Source organism: Sciurus vulgaris, assembly GCF_902686455.1.
Source record: "Sciurus vulgaris genome assembly, chromosome: 2".
Lineage (NCBI taxonomy): Eukaryota > Metazoa > Chordata > Mammalia > Rodentia > Sciuridae > Sciurus > Sciurus vulgaris.
In genome coordinates this window covers 65,557,677-65,576,202 of record NC_136462.1, presented here as the reverse complement: position 1 = coordinate 65,576,202, position 18,526 = coordinate 65,557,677, and the positions used below count along the sequence as shown (strand labels likewise).

The 18,526-nt window shown below is 37.2% G+C and overlaps 1 protein-coding gene across 35 annotated transcripts in view; it reads right to left on the bottom strand.

Annotated features, from left to right (window-relative positions):
• Positions 1-722: 722 nt before the first annotated feature.
• The window catches only part of NKX2-1 (NK2 homeobox 1), a 46,952-nt gene continuing 29,148 nt past the window's right edge, over positions 723-18,526 (bottom strand). For 6 of the 35 annotated variants that reach the window (XM_079119839.1, XM_079119837.1, XM_079119838.1 and 3 more), the window contains 5 exons: positions 18,437-18,526; positions 12,656-15,174; positions 3,177-5,021; positions 1,635-1,717; positions 723-1,175 (listed from right to left, as the gene is read on the bottom strand). The gene's annotated coding sequence lies outside the window, so the exon portion shown is untranslated. The remainder of the gene's footprint in view (positions 1,176-1,634; positions 1,718-3,176; positions 5,022-12,655; positions 15,175-18,436) is intronic. The other 29 variants (XM_079119830.1, XM_079119825.1, XM_079119834.1 and 26 more) reach the window with 26 other exon arrangements.

Genomic DNA, 18,526 nt, shown 5'->3' with positions numbered 1-18,526 from the left:
AAAGAGCTTAGAACTATCTAGTCCAGTGATTTTCAAACTATATTTTATCATTAGAATCCTGTTTTTCCAAAAAGAAATCTTACATAGAATCTAAATAGTTCTATTTTTATGTTTATATCTATCTAAATAGATAACAGGGAGGGAGGGAAGGAAGAAAGGAAGAACAAAAGGGAAGGACAGAGGGAGGAAGGGAGGCAGGCAGGGGGAACATATTCCTCAATGGAAATGAGTAAAAGAACTATAGCAGCTTCCCTCTCAGGCTTTGGTCCTAATATCCATAATGGGCTCCTGCTTTACTATTCTTGCTGCCCCAGCTGCTCCTTTCACCTGTCCAACCTGACCATAGTGCCTCCTAATGCATCACTGAGATCGACAGTCCATAAGTAGGTTGAAGGACTATCATCTGAAAAATAAGGAAACGAAGACTTGATAACTGCCTCATATTCTCCTTTAGAATTCCAGATTCTTCTTGCCAAAAATAAACCTTTATACTTTGTTTCCTGTTAGTAGATTATTCTGCAGTCTTTCTCAAAAGAATCTTATGCAGATCAGATTATCATTGTTTTTTGTTAGAGTGAAATCATCATAATTTAATTTTTTCATAGTTTTATTTCAACAGGTTTTTTAAAATCTATAAATTTTATAAGCAATGCTTTCCAATTACAAGAAACAGAAAATTTAAAGAATGACAAATAATAAAATTGACCTTAATAATTGCATGCTTAAATTTTGTTCGTGCTTATTGTGGAGCGACAGAGGTGAATTAAAAGAGGATGTCATTACACATTGTCAAATGATACAAAGGTCTCCTTATCCAGATGAAGAGGATGTAGATGTGGTTACTAATATGAAGCAAAAGCTATGTCTATCAAAGAACAGACTTGCAGTTATTGATCCGGAATTGGCACGATGACAAACTGCTCTGCAATTCTTCCTCTTCCCAATTAAGGTGTCTCTCTTGAACTGATTGAAAGCTGTTTGATAAGTATACTTTTTTCAAGATGGTGTGCTCAGTTGGGGGTCTTTTTATTAAACTGAAATTCCATCATTAGCTTTGACTAGCACCAGCTGCTGTATAAATTCTGTGTTGATGTAGACCTCCACTGGTATTCCAAATATTGCAGGTGAATCTCTGATTCCAAAATCTTCAATCATGTAGTATGAATAATTAACATCTGATAAATGCAGAATAGAAAGGACTCTCTTAGAAAACATGATACTGAGGTCACAGTCCCACCTTCATTCCTCAGAACACTAAACCAAATAGGATTTTAGTTGTAAAAAAAGAAAAAGTGTTTCTTTCCACTTCCTAATTTTTCCCTACACCTAATTGGAAATGGAAAGTTAGAACATAGATGAAATGTTTTAGTCTTATAGAAAAGATAAAGACAGAATCCAAGTTCTTGCACATTCTAATGTTTACCTGAAGGTTCTAATTCCAGATAAATTCCCAAGCATGTGGGGCCCATACCTGCCATAATCCTTCTGTCTAAACAGTTCGTGTTTATCAATTTTAATACAAAAAAGAAACTCTTCATGTATCTAATATTTCTAGGAGTTATATAGTAAAAAGATTAGTAAAAAAACAGTTATAGAAAAATTTCTTACAATATTGAATTTATAAAAGCATCTACCTTGTGTGCAAGGTGTGCCAGGTTGGATTTTTCCTAAATGTATTTGTTGTGTTTCAGAAGATATATTTTAAACCTTGATAAATCTGAAATGATGAAATAATAAAACACATTAAAATAAAACATGCCATGATAGTACAGAGGTAAAAAAAAAAAAAACAAAAACAGAATGTTCTAGAGTTCAGGTTTCTTCATATGTACCTACAATGGGAATATTTGTAAGTATCAGATTCAGGGGATTATTTAAGCACTGAGACTATGCACATATAGTATTTAGTATAGCACAGTATATTTGTTTCCTGTTTCTGCATAACAAATTACCACTTCCTTACTGGCTTAAAACAACAACCATCTTTTATTTCATAGTTTCTGTGGGTCAGGGAATGAATTAGACAGGTCCTCCACTCAGGTTACAGTCAAGGGATCTCCTGGCTTGTGTTCTCATTCAGAGGCTTGACTGAGGAAGGTACCCCTTCCAAGTCCACTCATGTTCTTGACAGAAGTCATTTCTTTTGGTTCTAAGACCAAGCATCGAAGCTTCTGCCCAAGTTTCTTCATCATGTAGGCTTTTCTAACATGACTGCTTACTTCATCAGTCCAGCCAGAAGTATAGAATGTGTCTGCTAACAAGACAGAGCCTTACATTATGTAATACAATCACAAGAAGTACATCCCATCATTTTTTCCATATTCTATTGGTTAAAAGCAAGTCACTCGACCTGTCCACAAAGTGCAAACATCAGAAAGCAGGGATCATTGAGGGTCACCATAGTCTGTGACCGCCTATACAGTAAATGAATACATGTGTGAATTTGTGAGTAAATTAATAAAAGAGTGAGTGAAACTGGGTGTGAATGATGTTAAGTCATACACCCCTTGAACAACAGAAAACATAGAAAATTGTTCTAAAGACAGGATAAACAGGTGAACAATAAACTTCCCAACTGAAGTCATAAGAAGTATTCAACCTTCTATTATGGAAGAATGATAGGGAAGAATGATGAGGCCTGAGCTTTGGGGTCCAGAGAATGTCAGAATAAGTTCCCAGGAATGGTGGGGAATGGAACCCTAAAGGAAGAATATGACTTAGTCACACTTTAAAGTGATAATTTTTTACAATTAGAACAAAAGGATAATCAGAAATAAAACTAAATGATCAAATAAAGTTGCATAAACTTTGAAGTTCTAAACAATGAAAAAGTAATGATAAAAACAAAAAAAATCACCACAAACAGAAAATAGTTATCTCCAAGCATATGAAATGTATTCAAATGTACAGATAAACCAATATCCCCAGTGGATAAATGGGCAGAGAATATGATTATATGATGCCATCAGAGGAAATATGAATGGCAAAATAAATTTAAAAAGCAGTTTAAATCTAATATAGATAGAAAAGAGAACTTACAAACAAACAACAAAAAATTTAAGCACCAAACCATAATTTTTATTTCACTAGCTGATTATCGTAAGATGAGAGATCAAACAGGGAAAGAAATTACATGTATATTATTCACCAAATACCTAGGATAATTTGTAACTCACCCTGGGCAGGTGGATATGTGATGATAATTAATTCTCAGGTACTCAGTGGTAAGAGATGACTGCAGTCCCAGTCCCCAGATAATCCCCCCCCCCAAAAAAAAGTTCTTTTCAACATCATGGGTTCACATTAACATGAAGTTAATCTGGTGGTGGAGGAAAACTATTTAGAATTCTCTCAAATTTACTTTAATCCTCTGGTGGCTAGAGAACAAAACAGATACAGATCAGACTCCAAAAGAACAAGAAAAATATGCAGATAGGCTGGATTCTCCACAGGAATGAAGTCAGGGCCTCTATTTTAATAAACAGTCTTAGGACACCTTGGTTTCTGCCAACCTCCTTCCTTACAACTGCGTTGTCAGAGGCAGTAGCACTCTTCCTGGACTTGGCACAAGTGTTCTGCTTTTCCCTTTTCCCTAAGCTTGTACTGGGTAGACTGGATATCAGTTTTTATGCCAGTGATAATATGCCCAATATGTTTTTCTACCTTTATCATCAGATCTCTTTAAGGAGTAAGTTATAGTGTGTCTTGTATCATATCCAAGATTGTAAAGTCCAACAGTGAAATGAATAATAGTAAATTAAATATTTGTTTGTTATTAATGTCATTTTTATCTTCGATGGGAATGAGGCAGACAAAGATGGGTTTGTCCCTGGAATCTAGATGGGCTCCTTAGTGATGTCAGGGAGGGCAGGGCCTTAAGAGACAGCTGCAGCACAGAATGAGAGGAGGAGACAGCCAGAGAAGCACAGTACCTGGTGATGCTGGTGGCAAATGGGTAGCAGATGGTATCTGAAGTCTGACAGCTGTGGTTAGGGCCTGTAGTTTCCAAACACAATTCCAAGCTGACTAGCCACAAGAAATCCTGTAAGCTCTTCAAACCTGTGCCAGCCACCACTCACTGATTTGGGGCAGGATTAGTCTGGGGCCTGATGAAGGACTGGGGGACAAAAAATAGATATGGAAAAGGTGAGTCGAGGAAAATGGGGAAGAAAGTTAGAGAGCCCAGCACGTGGTAGTTACAGTACCTTTGTGAGACTCATCACTTGTTATGCTCTGGAAGAGAGGAGAAAATAGATTATAACAGAGACCTTCAGAGGGAATGAGCACACGACACATTCGTTCTTTACATTTGGCCCAGGTGAAGGTTGGATGTCCCATCTGGTCCCTTCTGGTCTTCCCCTCCTCAGGCGGATCCTCTAAATATGATTACCCTAGACTCTTCGGAGGTCCATCCTTGGGTTAGTTTTAATAACCCTTGTTAGCACTTGGTGAACCTTCAATATGCATGCCTGCAACATCAGCACATCTTCCTTAGACTTCTATGCAGTAATCAGATCTATGTAGTCCTCTCTGAACAGTATGTAACACTATAAACAATACAGGATTAGTATTTTTAAGATGAAGAAGATAATACTACTTACAAAATGTAAAAAATTAGATTTGTGAAGCATATATATATATATATATATATATATATATATATACAGAGAGAGAGAGAGAGAGAGAGAGAGAGAGAATGGCTTCACAAATCTATATACAGATATATATATATACAATACTAGGGATTGAACTCAAGGACTTGCTAGGCAAAGGCTATACCACTGAACTGCATCCTCAACCCTAGCCATCCTTTTTTGTCAAAATTCAATTGAACCTGAAAAGTTAGTAACTCTGTTGGTAAGAAAACAGTATCACTTCCAATTCTTAATGTGAAACTAGTTTTCTTATGCTTCATAAAATGTTTACCATCACAATCCCTCTTCCAGAAGCCTAGTGTAAGGGAATAATCAGCAAAGCAAAGAAACATTTACAGGAAGATGTCCAAGTGCAACTTGGAACACCTGCAGGAAAAAGGAATATCTGGCAGTTATCAAAAATCACAGTTAATAACTTTAACAGGAAAATGCTTACATTAAAAGAGCAAGTGAAAAAAGAACATACAGTATATTTTCAACTATGTTTTTCTAAAGCACTGGAAAGAAATACACCAAAATACTAAAAATAACAACTATGGCCACCCAAAAATGGTAAGGGGAGTTCTAAATTATGGCAGAAATGACTTACAGGTGAGCAATGAGGAAACAAGATGTGTCAAATGGAGCTAAATAAAGGGAAACTTGATCAGTTTTTGAATGTTGTGTGCAAATCCTGAAGAGTATCCAATGCAATTAATAACTGTTTTTACTAATTAAAGATGTTTATTGGAACAAGACCCTGGGAAGAAGAGAGCCTATTTCTACAATGAACAAGAACCTGCCATGTTGGCTTAGTGAAGGAAACTGAGAGCTAAGAAATTCCAAGTAAAATCTGAGTGAGCACATGAGACAACTCAGGTGTAATGAGGAGCCCATTGCCTCTGCCAAGCAGCTGAATATGACTCAGGATGCAAGTAAGAAGTTGTGAAATGGAACTCACTGTAGGCATTGTGGACATGTGTGGTAAGAGGGGACAGGTAAGACATTAGTTCAGTCTTAGTTTCTAAGACAGTCTTAGATGTCCCTCTGAAATTACATGGGTCACTTCTAAAACTACAGGTATGCAGTCAGGAAGGCCCAGGTCAATGCACTCATAACAGGTTGTAGATAAGAACCAAATAAGACATAAGCAGGGAAAGGTGGTGGATAGATAAGGGAAGGAACTAACAAGGCACATGCATGCCATGTATTTGGTGTTTTATGTGGTCTCACTCATTTATCCCCTTACAACATTGGTTCCTAATAAGTGTGGACTTCTCCATCTAATCCCCATCTTATTCTTTCTCCTGCCTTGCATTTGCAACTTTTGCCTTTGTACTAATGCACCTCTGAAGCATTTACATGTTCTTCTTCATCCCTTACTCCCCTTCCAACTGCTGCACTCCTGACTCTTTCATCTTCAAAGTCCTAATTCTCTGATTACCCACAAATGGTTATTTCATGCCCATATACTCCTCAACTCCTACCATCTGTCTCCTGTCACCTTCTTTCTAAAATTGCTCTCACTAATGTCACCAGGGACCTCCTCATGGGTAAAATTGATTGCATGTTTTCCATTTTTTAACTTACATGAATTTTTGGTCACTTTAACCTCTGAAATTCAGTTTTAGATTTATTTGTCTAGTTATTTAATGGATATCTCCCATCCCCTAGATGCTGCTGCTTCTTTTATTTCTTCTTCGCTTTTTTTTTTTTGGTAGTACTGGGGTCTGAACCCAAGGCCTTGTGCATGCTCTACCTTTGACCTGCAATCCCAGTCCTTTTTATTTTATTTTGAGACAGGGTCTCACTAACTTGTACAGGCTGACCTTAAACTTGCAATCCTTGTACCCCAACCTCTTGAGTAGCTGGGATTATAGACTTGTGTCACCCTGCCCAACTGTTCCACAACAGCTCTAAACTTCAAATTCAATGTATTCCAAGCTGAATTCATTTCCCCTCAAATCTACTGGCACTTGTTCCACATTCTCTATTTCAGTAATGTCCAAAGACACAAATGTGAACTTCTAAAAAAAAAAGTTGTCATCTTATATAGAGAGATGTGGTTATACATTTCTCCTCCAATTTGAGGAAGTCAAAACTGGAAATCAAAAATCTATATTATGGGTATGATTTATACTGGAAAGATGCCTTCAATTACTGAACCTGAACTTAAAGTCATAATAATGCACATTTGTGTTTTCTTATTGAGGTAATATTCATAAAATATAAAATTAGACATTTACTAAACTCCACAATTATGTAAAAGTATAATGCACTTATAAAATCATAATTTTTTAAAAGTATAAAATTCAATGGTATTTAGTGTGCTTATAATATTGTACAATTGCCACTCTCTCATTTCAAGTTTTTTTCATAACCCCAGAAGAATACCTTGTACTCTCCCTTCCCCTATCTCCTGGCAACTCCTAATCTGCCTTAAGTTGAAATAGAACATTTAAGACATGTAGATATTTTTATGACTCTCCACTAATTGATTCTTTTGATTAATCTACTAACTATTGGTCCAACTCGAGTCAGATAAATGAGCATTTTATGTCTGTACAGCTCTGAACTATAGTTGCTTATTAGCTGTACCCAACCTCCCACATTTGGGGTGCTTTGTAAGCAGGGGCTGCTTGAACTGTCCCTCTGGATCTTTAGCACCTGACACAATGCCTGGTAGTGCCATATTTGCAGGATTAATTAAAAATAATTTATCCAGGAACATATAGCTGATAAATGATGAATCACAATTTAAGCGTAAATCTCTCTCACAGCATGTGAGGCAGTAAACGAGGTCTGTCTGGAAGGTGAATTTAGGCAGTCATCCTAACTCTCATAGAGTTAATACTGAAGAGGGCTTACTGTGTGCTTGGCACAGTTCAAAGTTCTTAACACATATTATGTTGTTTAATCTAACCCTGCATGATAAGTATTATGATTAGTCAAAAAAAAACTCTGTAGTTAGAGTCAGAGATGCCTAAATCCAATTAAAGTTTTAGAGGAAACCAGAGGAAGGTTTTGAGTCCATGAGTCATTTATTCAAATGATATAAAGACCATCATTTTATCACTAGAACTGGTTTTTGGAAAGAGGAAGTGAAACAAGATGTCTGAAATGGAGCCCTCTCCATACAGGTATGCATACAGGTGTGCATGTGCACACACACACACACACACACACACACACACACACACACACACACCCGTCTTAGGATGGGTCTCAAAATACTTGGTTATAATTGTGAGAGATGTCATTTCTATGCTTCTTTGCTCTGTTGAACACCATTGTGTCCTGCAAGTACAACTGTATCTGCTGAAAACTGGAATACTTCTAGATCCCACCACACTCATAATACCCCAGCCTATGCCTCTCTGGGAGCTACTGCCTCTGGCACAAACACCAGGACATCTGCCCCTCTGTTGGGCACTGCCACTGAAATCCTGGAACACAGACAGATCAACACTGCTCAGTGGTTTGTGACACAGTGCAGGAGAATGCTTCTTTGCACTTATACTCTGCATTAGATATTGGCAAACCAATAATGGCTAGCTCTTCAAAGTCTTAAGAGGCTTGTGTTCATATATGAATACATGAACAGTGTAACACCACATCGTGCACAACCACAAGAATGGGAAGTTATACTCCAAGTATGTATAATATGTCATAATACATTCTGCTGTCATGTATAACTAATAGAACAAATATAAAAATAAAATTTATTTTTTAAAAAGCATTGGTCTCCTGGTGTTTATGCACCATCTACTCTCACCCAGGACTCAGAACTGAGCCCATAGAAATCTGGACCCGGGGCAAATGCAACCAACCCTGAGGTACTTTGAATTACTACTCTGCTGCAACAAGTGAAGTTTGATAATTGAACCAGGCTTACCCTACTTAATTCCCCTCCCCTCACTCCCTCCTGGGACAGATGATGCCAAGTTTTAGAGATGGACACTTTTAGTCTAGAGCTGGAACCCCACCTAACTTACTTTCAAGCCCATGGGTGTGAAGTGGAAGTCAAAGAAAAGCAATTTGAGTTCCTATAAAGGATGGAGCTTAGCGTTTGGTGACAAAGACTTTATCACTAAGTTATTTTCTGAGTTTCTCTGGAAAAGTTTTGTGGTTTGTTCAGAACTTGGGGGAGTAGTTAGGTGAATGGAAATAAAGTAGGTGTAATACATGTGATTCTAAAATGTGGAGGTTTAATTTTCCATGTTTGTCTTGTTATTGCAGGAATTATTTTAGTGGAATTTTATTAACTATACCACTTCAGGGCCGTGGTTAAGATGCACTTTTTGGACTGGGGAAGTGGCTTAGTGGTTAAGCACCCTTTGGTTCAATCCCCAGTCCCGCCCCCCCCCCCGCAAAAAAATGCACTTTATGTGCAATGCCTCCGTATAGACCACTGCATCCCCCTTGGGAGAGTTTGAAAGAGTGAGGTGAACCCTGCACCCTAACAGAGCACAGCGCACATGTGAGGACACAAACCAGCATCTCTTCAGCATTCCAAATCTTTAGAGGTGGAGTTAAGGATCTTCTTTAAGCTCTCTTTTTCAATTTTACCATCTCTTCTAGTTTTCTATGACACATACACTTTAGTTATGTAGTAAAAGTGAAGTAAAATCAAACAAGAATACTCTTTGATCAGAGTTGGCTCCCAGAGCAGGATGTCTCAGCTCTCCTGCAGCCTTCACAGGAGCTGGTTTGAGTTCCCTATGTGTTCTTTTTTAGCCCAAGACAAAGGTGCTAAAAGGAACCAGGAGACATCAAGCCCAAATTCTTCTCTTGTTCTCCTTCTGTTTTATTACTGAGCAAATAATACATTTAGGATTTTTTTTTTTTTTTTTTTTTTTTTTTTTTTTTGGTAACAGGATTGACCACTGACCCATATCCCCAGCCCTTTTTAGTTTTTTGCTTTGAGACAAGGTCTTGCTAAGTTGCTTAAGTTGCTGAGGCTGGCTTTGAACTTGTGATCCTCCTGCCTCAGCCTCTTGAGCCTGGGATTATAGGCATGTGCCGCCACACTTTTTTGGTTAAAAAAGATTTTACCAAAGACTTTTCCATGCAGTAAACATTCCAAGCTGCCACTACTTGACCTAGCTATCGCACTCCTCAGTTACACCCAAAGGACTTAAGGTGAACATACTACAGTGATGCAATCCATCAATGTTTATAGCAGCTCAATTCACAATAGCCAAACTATGGAACCAATCTAGGTTCCCTTCAACAGATGAATGCATAAAGAAAATGTGGTATATATACACAGTGAAATATTACTCAACCCTAAAAAAGAATGAAATTATGGCATTTGCTGGTAAATGGATGGAGCTAGAGAATATCATGCTAATCAAAATAAGCCAATCCCCCCAAAAAGGGCCAAGTGTTTTCTCTGATATACAGATGCTAATTCAGAATAAAGGGATGGGGGCTAGGGAAAAATAGAGATACTTTGCATTAGGCAGAGGGGAATGAAAGGAAGAGAGAGGGAATGGGGGTAGGAAGGATAGTAGAATGAATTCTAGATTATTACCCTAAGGACATATATGATTGTACCACAGGTGTTATTCTATATCATGTACAACCAGAAGAAAGAGAAGTTATACTCCATTTATGTTTGATGTGTCAAAATGCATTCTACTGTCATATATAACTAATTAGAACATTTTTTTTAAAAAATGTCAAGCTGTTATGTTAATAAAAACAATAAGAAGTGGGTTAAGAAGACTTTGCTAATGTTTTTACAAAATAAACAGTTTGGAGGTTGAATAATTATTTGCTCAAAAATAGAAGTAAAAGGCTTTTTTTTTTTTTTTTTTTTTTTTTTGGTGTGAGAAGTACCAGGGGCACTGGACCACTGAGCCACATCCCAAGCCCTGTTTTGTATTTTATTTAGAGACAGGGTCTCACTGCGTTGCTTAGCACCTCAATTTTGCTCAGGCTGGCTTTGAACTTGCACTTCTTCTGCCTCAGCCTCCCAAGTCTCTGGGATTACAGGTGTTTGCCACTGCATCTGGCTTTAAAAGGCTTTAAATGAAATGTTTTTCAATTTTCCTCCATGTTATCCATTTCTTAATGTCATGCTCAATAAATAAAATATTCTATTTCAAACATTTCATTTCTAGACAAAATCTTTTAGTAAGCTGTTTTCTGAAATATATGGAATTGTGCTTGTTTTTATTGTCTGTTTTGTTTCTTTTCTCAACCCATATAATAATTATCATACATATATAATATATACATATATTTCTTGTGAACTAAGTAACAAACATTTTAAGTATAAATTAAAATTTCTCTTTAATAATTGACTTGCTAGAATGTTTATATCCTGAGCATGATCTTAATCATCATCCTCACCACCTCAAACATCTGGATTGGTATTGGAGTTTACAAATGATTTCTATATATACTGTCTCTTTTTATTATACTGCCTTATTATTTCTATTTTACTGGGAAGGGAATTGAGGATCATGAGGGCTAAATGATTTGCCTGGGATCTCACAGTCAGTTCAGGTACAGAATCAGGACTCGATCTCAAATTTTCCAACTATGTATATTTTATTCTCTACCACGTTGCTGTTCCATTTTTTTTTTTTAGTGATGGCATTTACCTTGATTTAGAAAATCAAGGTTTAATTTAAAATTAAACATTTAAAAGTAGTTACTGAGCTAGGCATGGTGGCATAATATGCCTGTAATCCTAGCGGTTTAGGAGGCTGAGGCAAGAGAATCAAAAGTTTGAGGCCTGCTCAGCAACTTAGCAAGGTTCTAAACAACTTAGCAAGACTCTGTCTCAAAATAAAAAAATAAAAAGGACTGGAGATGTAGCTCAATGGTATAGAACCCCTGAGTTCAACCCCCAACATAATAAATAAATTAATTAATTAAAATAAAAGTAACTACCTTTACCAAAACTTTAAAAGACTAATCCAGGGGTACACACTTAGCCCAAAAGGAACCCTCCTATTTCATTTCACATCCATATGTCCTTTAAAAGCTAGGCACTTGCCAGGTATGGTGGTACACACCTGTAATCAATGACTCAGGAGAATGAGGTAGGAGGATCACAAGTTTGAGACCTACCTGGGCAACTTTAGCAAGACCTGTCCCAAAAATAAAAAATAAAAAGGACTTGGGGATGAAGCTTATGGTAGAGTGTCTTGGGTTCAATCCCCAGCACTGAAGGAGGGAAGGAAGGAAGGAAGGAAGGAAGGAAGGAAGGAAGGAAGGAAGGAAGGAAGGAAGGAAGGAAGGAAGGAAGGAAGGAAAGGAGGGAGGGATAGAGAAGGAGGGAGGGAGAGAGGGAGGGAGGGAGGGAGGGAGAGAGAGAGAGAGAGAGAGAGAGAGAGAGAGAGAGAGAGAGAGAGAGAGGGAGAAAAGAAGAAAGAAGGCACCAAACTTTAAGAACATGCATTTGAAAAGTAAATATTGGCTTCAAGTTCAAGGACAGAGGCAAAAAGAAGGTAGACCTTAGATTTTCTCTGCATTATAATTAGTGACATGGCTGCTAATATCCCTCTTCGATCACCTATGTTTAAAAAATTCTTTGAAAATATGAACAAAATGTTCCATTAGAAGGAAACAAGCCTAGGCAATTAGAAATAAGGCAATGTAATAGTCTACTTTTTGTTATTGTAATGAAATACACAAGGCTGGGTGAATTTATTAAGAGGTTTATTTAGCTCACTGTTGTGGAGGTTCAAGGGCATGTGTTTTAGTTAGTGTTTGCATCACTGTGACCAAAAGACCTAACAAAAACAACTTAGAAGATGTATTTTGGTTCATGGTTTCAGAGGTTCAGTCCATGGTTGGCAATTCCACAGCTTTGGGCCTGAGGTAAGATGAAATATCATGGCAGAAGGGCAAGGCAAAGAGAAGCAGCCCAGAACATGGCAACCAGGAAGCAGAGAGAAAGAGAGAGAGAGCTCCACTCACCAGGGACGAACTATACACCCCAGTGACCTACTTCCCCTAACCACACCCTCCCTGCCTATAGTTACCACCCAGTTAATTCATACCATTATCTAACCATCTCACTTCTGAACGTTTTTGCATTGTCTCACACATGAGCTTCTGGGGCCACCTCATGTCTCAGCCATAGCAGCATGGCGCAGGCATCAGCTCAGTTCTGATGGGGGCCCCGTGTGAATGGCTCTACAAAAATGGGAGCACTTCTAGGAAGATGACATCATATCCTGAAACAGAAGTCTAGAGAGTGATTTAGGGGCTCAAGGGTTCAGCTCGCTTTTAAACAACTTGATCTCTCTAGGACTAACTCAGGGTTCATGATAACTATCTTAATCCCATTCAGAGAAGTGTCTTCAGTGGCCTCCCAGAAGGTCCCACCTCTTAAAGTTCCTACCACCTCTACACCACGCTGAGGAGCAGGGGAAGCATAACACATGAACTCTCCAGGGAACAAACTGCAACCAAACCATAGAAGACAGTATCAATAAGAGATTCAGACACACAACTAGATTAAAATTCTGGAACTGGAAATTTCAAATCTGTCAGGCATCTTGTTTCAGACAGCACATATGCACTAGGGCAAATGTCTGCATACTCCAGTTCAGTCACAGAGGACAAGGTGAGGTGGTAGGCAGGTGTTCTTTAGACGCTCTTGGGTAGGATTGCCAGATTTAGAAAAAATAAAAATACTAGACACCAAATGACATTTTAATTTTAATAAATAATTTTTAGTACTGTACATAGCAAATAATATTTGGGACCTACTTATGCTAAAAAATTCATTACTTATCTGAAATTAAATTTAAGTGAGCCTTCTATATTTTATCTGGCCGCCCTCTCTTAGGGGTTAATCTATAGGGAAGCCTTGAGCCAGGCTCAGGGGATGCTTGTTTGAGAATATGCATGATAGCAAGAACTAGAACCAAGCTAATATGAGCAAGTCTGAATTAAGTCCTCAGTTGTATACATACATCTTTTTCATGTGTTTCATCATCTGCTTGGGCCTTTTGTCTTTGATTGAAAAATCTCTGTAAACTGTGCTTGAATACCACAGCGTTAATCACAAGCTTTCTGAAGTATTTTCATATTGTGTGTAATAAATGCCCATATACTTAGGATTTAAAGTAAGAACTACTCACCACAATATTTTCTTAAAATTACAAAGGGAGTACAAATTAAGCCATCATTTTGTTAAGGTATATATTATAAGTCTTATTTAATTTCCCATGTTCTTACATGTATGTTTGTATAACTGTTGTGTCAAGACTTTCACTGATAAAGTATTTCAATTAGCTGCTAAAAGAAATACATTTAAGGAGTTACAACTATATACATTTGGACTAAATACCTATAATCAGAGTGGTTTCTTACCTGAGTCCCTCTTGCCGATGTTATGTAACAAGCAATCTTGATTGCCAGCACTAATTCACTTAATAGGTTCACATCTGTGTGGTAATCTCATAAAAATAAAACAATGACTCATTAGTACTTTAAAAAATAAACTGACATTAGATGTGAGTTATATGTCACATATGAAAGTTTCATTCCTAAGTCAGGATTTTCAGACCCTTTCCTCAGGACTGATTTGAGACCAGCTGAGAGACTAAATAGCACTTGTGGGAAGCGGTGGGGGCAGAGGAGGAAGGAGTGATGAAAGAAACTGGGGAGTCTTGCATCTTGTGCTTACCTACCTCCATACATCCAGCCACTTGACCTTAGCTTCCGAGGTAGGGGTTATCCCCTGGGCATAGTCTTGTGGATAAAAATGAGTAAAACAAGCTGAAGAGGCAGAGCAATATCAGTAGCAGTGAGGAGATTCTGTGCAGAGATGTACAGGGAAGTAAAGTACCCCTCACTGACCAGAGGCCTTTCATGTCTTTGTGTGACTATAGCTCTTCAACAGTCTTCTAACACTGTCATTTATAATCACAAATCATCAACATTTTTTTCTCATAAGCTATTTTATTCTCTATTACCTTCCTCCAAAATGTCCAAATTTCAGTTCGTGGAAGTCACCAGAGAATTCTCAAGATCTAATTCTATCCCAATACCTTTCTCCAAATTACCTTAATGCAATGTTCTGGGAGATTTATGGGGCACATTCTCATTAAAGAAAAGCAGCATTTTTATGACAAGACAGATAATTTCTCTTATTTGTAACTCATCGTAGGACCTGTATTTAAAACATGGAAAAGAAAATCTTCGTATTGCTCACCTTCATGGTGTAAGCAGGCCAACTTGAGGTATGGACAACTCGTGTCTTTACTACCAAGACATTATGGGAATCCTGAGATGGCCACTCTGAATAGCCTTGCCAATAGGAAGTTTGAAGGTTGTGATCTACTCCTAAAATTGTTCCCGGGTCTTATGAGTGTCCCGTTTTTATGAGATTTCATCTTTGAGAACTTTGTAGAACTTTGTCCCATTTCCATAAGACAGTGGGTCTACAGATGTGATAACAAATATCAAGTGGTCCCCAAAAAAGGCTTCTTTCTCCAGTTCAGAGAAATATTCTTTATCTCAAGTAAATGTATCCAAGCACTTCCAAACACCTTGGAAAATGCAAAGTCTGGAAAGAAGGAATTTTATTTTAAAATTGAAAATTATTTAATATGGTTTTTAAAATAGATAATATATTAACATGGTTCAAAAATTTTAATGACTTAAAAAAGGATATATTGGAAAGTTGTATTTCACCACCTTTTCACATCCATCTCTCCAATCCCTGATGTTCCCTATAGATTAGCTAATCTATTTTTCTAATTTTTATTTTTCTAATTTTGCTAATCTTTTTTTAAGTGACTTTCAATGTATGTTCAGTCATGTAACACTTAATGATGGGGAAATTCTGAGAAATGTATCATTAGATGATTTCATCATTGTGCGAGCAATATGAAGTGTACCTGTGCAGACTTAGTATAGGCCAATGACTCCAGGTGGCTCCTTGATGCAATCACGTTGAGGGAAGTACAAGACGTATGAGTCTGCCAGGGTGATGTGGCATACTGTTTACAGTAAAGGGTTTTTTTTTTTTTTTTTTTAAGTATGTAAGAGTACACTCTAAAATAATGGTAACATTTTGATACAGTAAATACACTAGTAAAAGTCATTTGTCATCATTATCTAGTATTACATACTACTCATCATTGCACTTGCCATACTTTTATATGACTTTTATATGGTTGTTTACACCAACATCACGATAAACATGTGAGTAATACATGGTACTACAACATCACAACAGCTATAATGTCACTAGGTGATAGAAATTTTTCAACTCCATTGCACTTTATGGAAACACCATGGTATTTGTGGTCTGTCATTGATCAAATCACTATTAGGCACATGACTGCATATACAAATAAGTATTAATACATATTTTTATTTCCTAGATTTTTTACACACTAAACATGTTTCATAGCTCGTAATTTTCATGTAAAATATATCATGGAGATCACTCTATGTTAGTATGGGAGGACATTTATTACATGATAGGGAGTTTCATTGTCAACAATCAGAATTTGTAAACCTTACCATTACACACAACTTTGCAGTGAACAACTTGCTTATAAGTCTTTTTGCACATGTACAGGTATAGCTGTAGGGTATAGTTCCAGAACTGGAATTTCATAGATTAAATATCTCTGTTACAACACTTATCAAAGTGTGACCTGTACTTGGTTAGTGCTGTCTAATTCCTCACTATTTTATGAGCTTCTGGAAGACATCAACTGTGTTTCCTTTATCTTTACTTCAAAGCCAACTTCCTTGGTAACAATAAGCTTGAGAACATTAAAGTAACCCCTCAATTTAAGGACTGAGATCTAGGTATAGATCGTTCACATTCGAGTTTCTACTTCAAGATGAAAATGGGACTCATAAAGATAAAAATATTGAATGAGTGAAAGTTTCCAGTATGAAACTATCTCTTCAAATCCAGGAACTGGGTCAAAGTCAGGTAAATTTCTGGGTTAATCACACACTGAGAGGCTGGGTGGCAAAACAGAGAAGAAACCTAGAGAATTCCTGCCTGATGAAGATCAGTCACAGGTGACTGAGCCCTTCCTCAGAAGCCAGGCCAATGTAAGGAAGACCTGTGAATGCACCTTCAGAATGGAGTATGTGCAGATGGAAGGGTGTGTGTGTGTGTGTGTGTGTGTGTGTGTGTGTGTACACTTGCAGCTCCCATACTTATCAGGAAAGCTGTAACAAAGGGCCTTGGGGAAAACTCAGACCTGTTCCTAAACTGATAGCAGCCTTCTTCCCCAGGCATACCCCTCCCTAGTACTGCTCTACCGTAACAGGTATGCTAGGCATGTTCTCCCCAGCCAGTCATGGCTAACCATCACAGCTGCCACTGGACTGTGTTTAGCCATGTTTGAAGAGATGAAAGAGACACTTCACTCACAGAACTCATCATAGCCCTTGTCAAAATCCCTGCCTCTCAAAAACTGTCAGGAAAAGGTGAATTGATTGGTACAACTTCTTTGATTATATCACTAATGTGGCAATATAATTTCAATACTGAAAATGTGTTTTTACCTAGCAGTTCCACTTCAAGGAATTAATTTTGCAAGTACATTTACAAAATACACAAAGAGTATGCATATGTTTGCTGAAGCATTATTGTGTAAAGCAAAGATTAAATAAAAATAAGCTAAATATTCATCAATGTGGTAATGATTTTATCCATAATACCATGTTACATAATATCCCTCCAGCTGTAGTGAATGAGGTAAACCCATGTATAAAGCTGGAGCAATAGCCAACATATGTTACTAAGTGAACCAAAGCAAGCTTAAAATTGTAAATATATTGTATGATTTTATTTGTGATTAAAAAAGAATTATTTGTATATGAATAAAAATGTCTGTTAGACAAAAAGGAAAAAATGAAGCATCATATACTTTTTCCCCTTTGTGGAATCTAGACTAAAAAAAAAAATGACCTGAAAGTAGTAGAAGGGCAACTAGGGAAGGAAAAAAGAGACAGAGAGGAGTGGGGTGGGAGAAGTGGGTAAGAAGAGGTAGTAGGGAGGGAGGATATGATCAAGGCTCAATATCTGCATGTATAGAAATGCCATGGTGAAGCCCATTAGTTTGTACAACTAATTTTTATTAATAAAAATATCTGTTAGAAATATATGAGACTATTACCAATAATCATCTTTGGGAAATGGGGTTGAGGGAACTAGAGGAACAAAAATAACTTTCTTTTTACTTTATATGTTTTTTTGTATTGCTTTTATAATTATAAAGTCCACTTGCAATGTTTCTTGGTTTCTGCGGTATATAGATTATACAGAGTTTGGTGATCACTCTTGACTCAGAATAATCATCACTTTAAAAACCCTTAATCTGGGGTTGTAGCTCAGTAATAGAGCACTTGCCTCATATGCATGATCCCCAGCACCACAAAAACAAGAAAAAAACTTAAAAAGGGGTTCTTTATGGCTGAGTAAACAGCTAAGGTTGGCTTTAATTGATGTTCACAGAATGGACCTCGGCTTTATATACTCAAAACCCAACTCATGCAGAAAACTTAGTAAAATTTCCTGTGTTGAGTCTTCAGATTGTTGACTAGATGGTTAGTGATTTGAGTATCATTCTTGAGTACCCACAAATTTCCACTTTTCACTTACCTGGACACATCTTTTAAGGAATGCTTTTTAGTTCTTATGTTGTGTTTCCTGCAAGATCCCCCATGAAATTGACTTTAAAATCATGAAAATAAATTTTATCATATTTTATAAGATCAGGGAGAAGTGAAGAAGATGATCCCATATTATGCAAGTGTTCTGTTACTAAAGAGACTCCTCAGGGCAGACTTACACAAAGTGGTAGATTCTGATTTAGATTTTCACATCCTCATAATTGGAGCCATTCAGTCAGTCTCTGTGCCTGATCTTGAAGAAAGAGAAC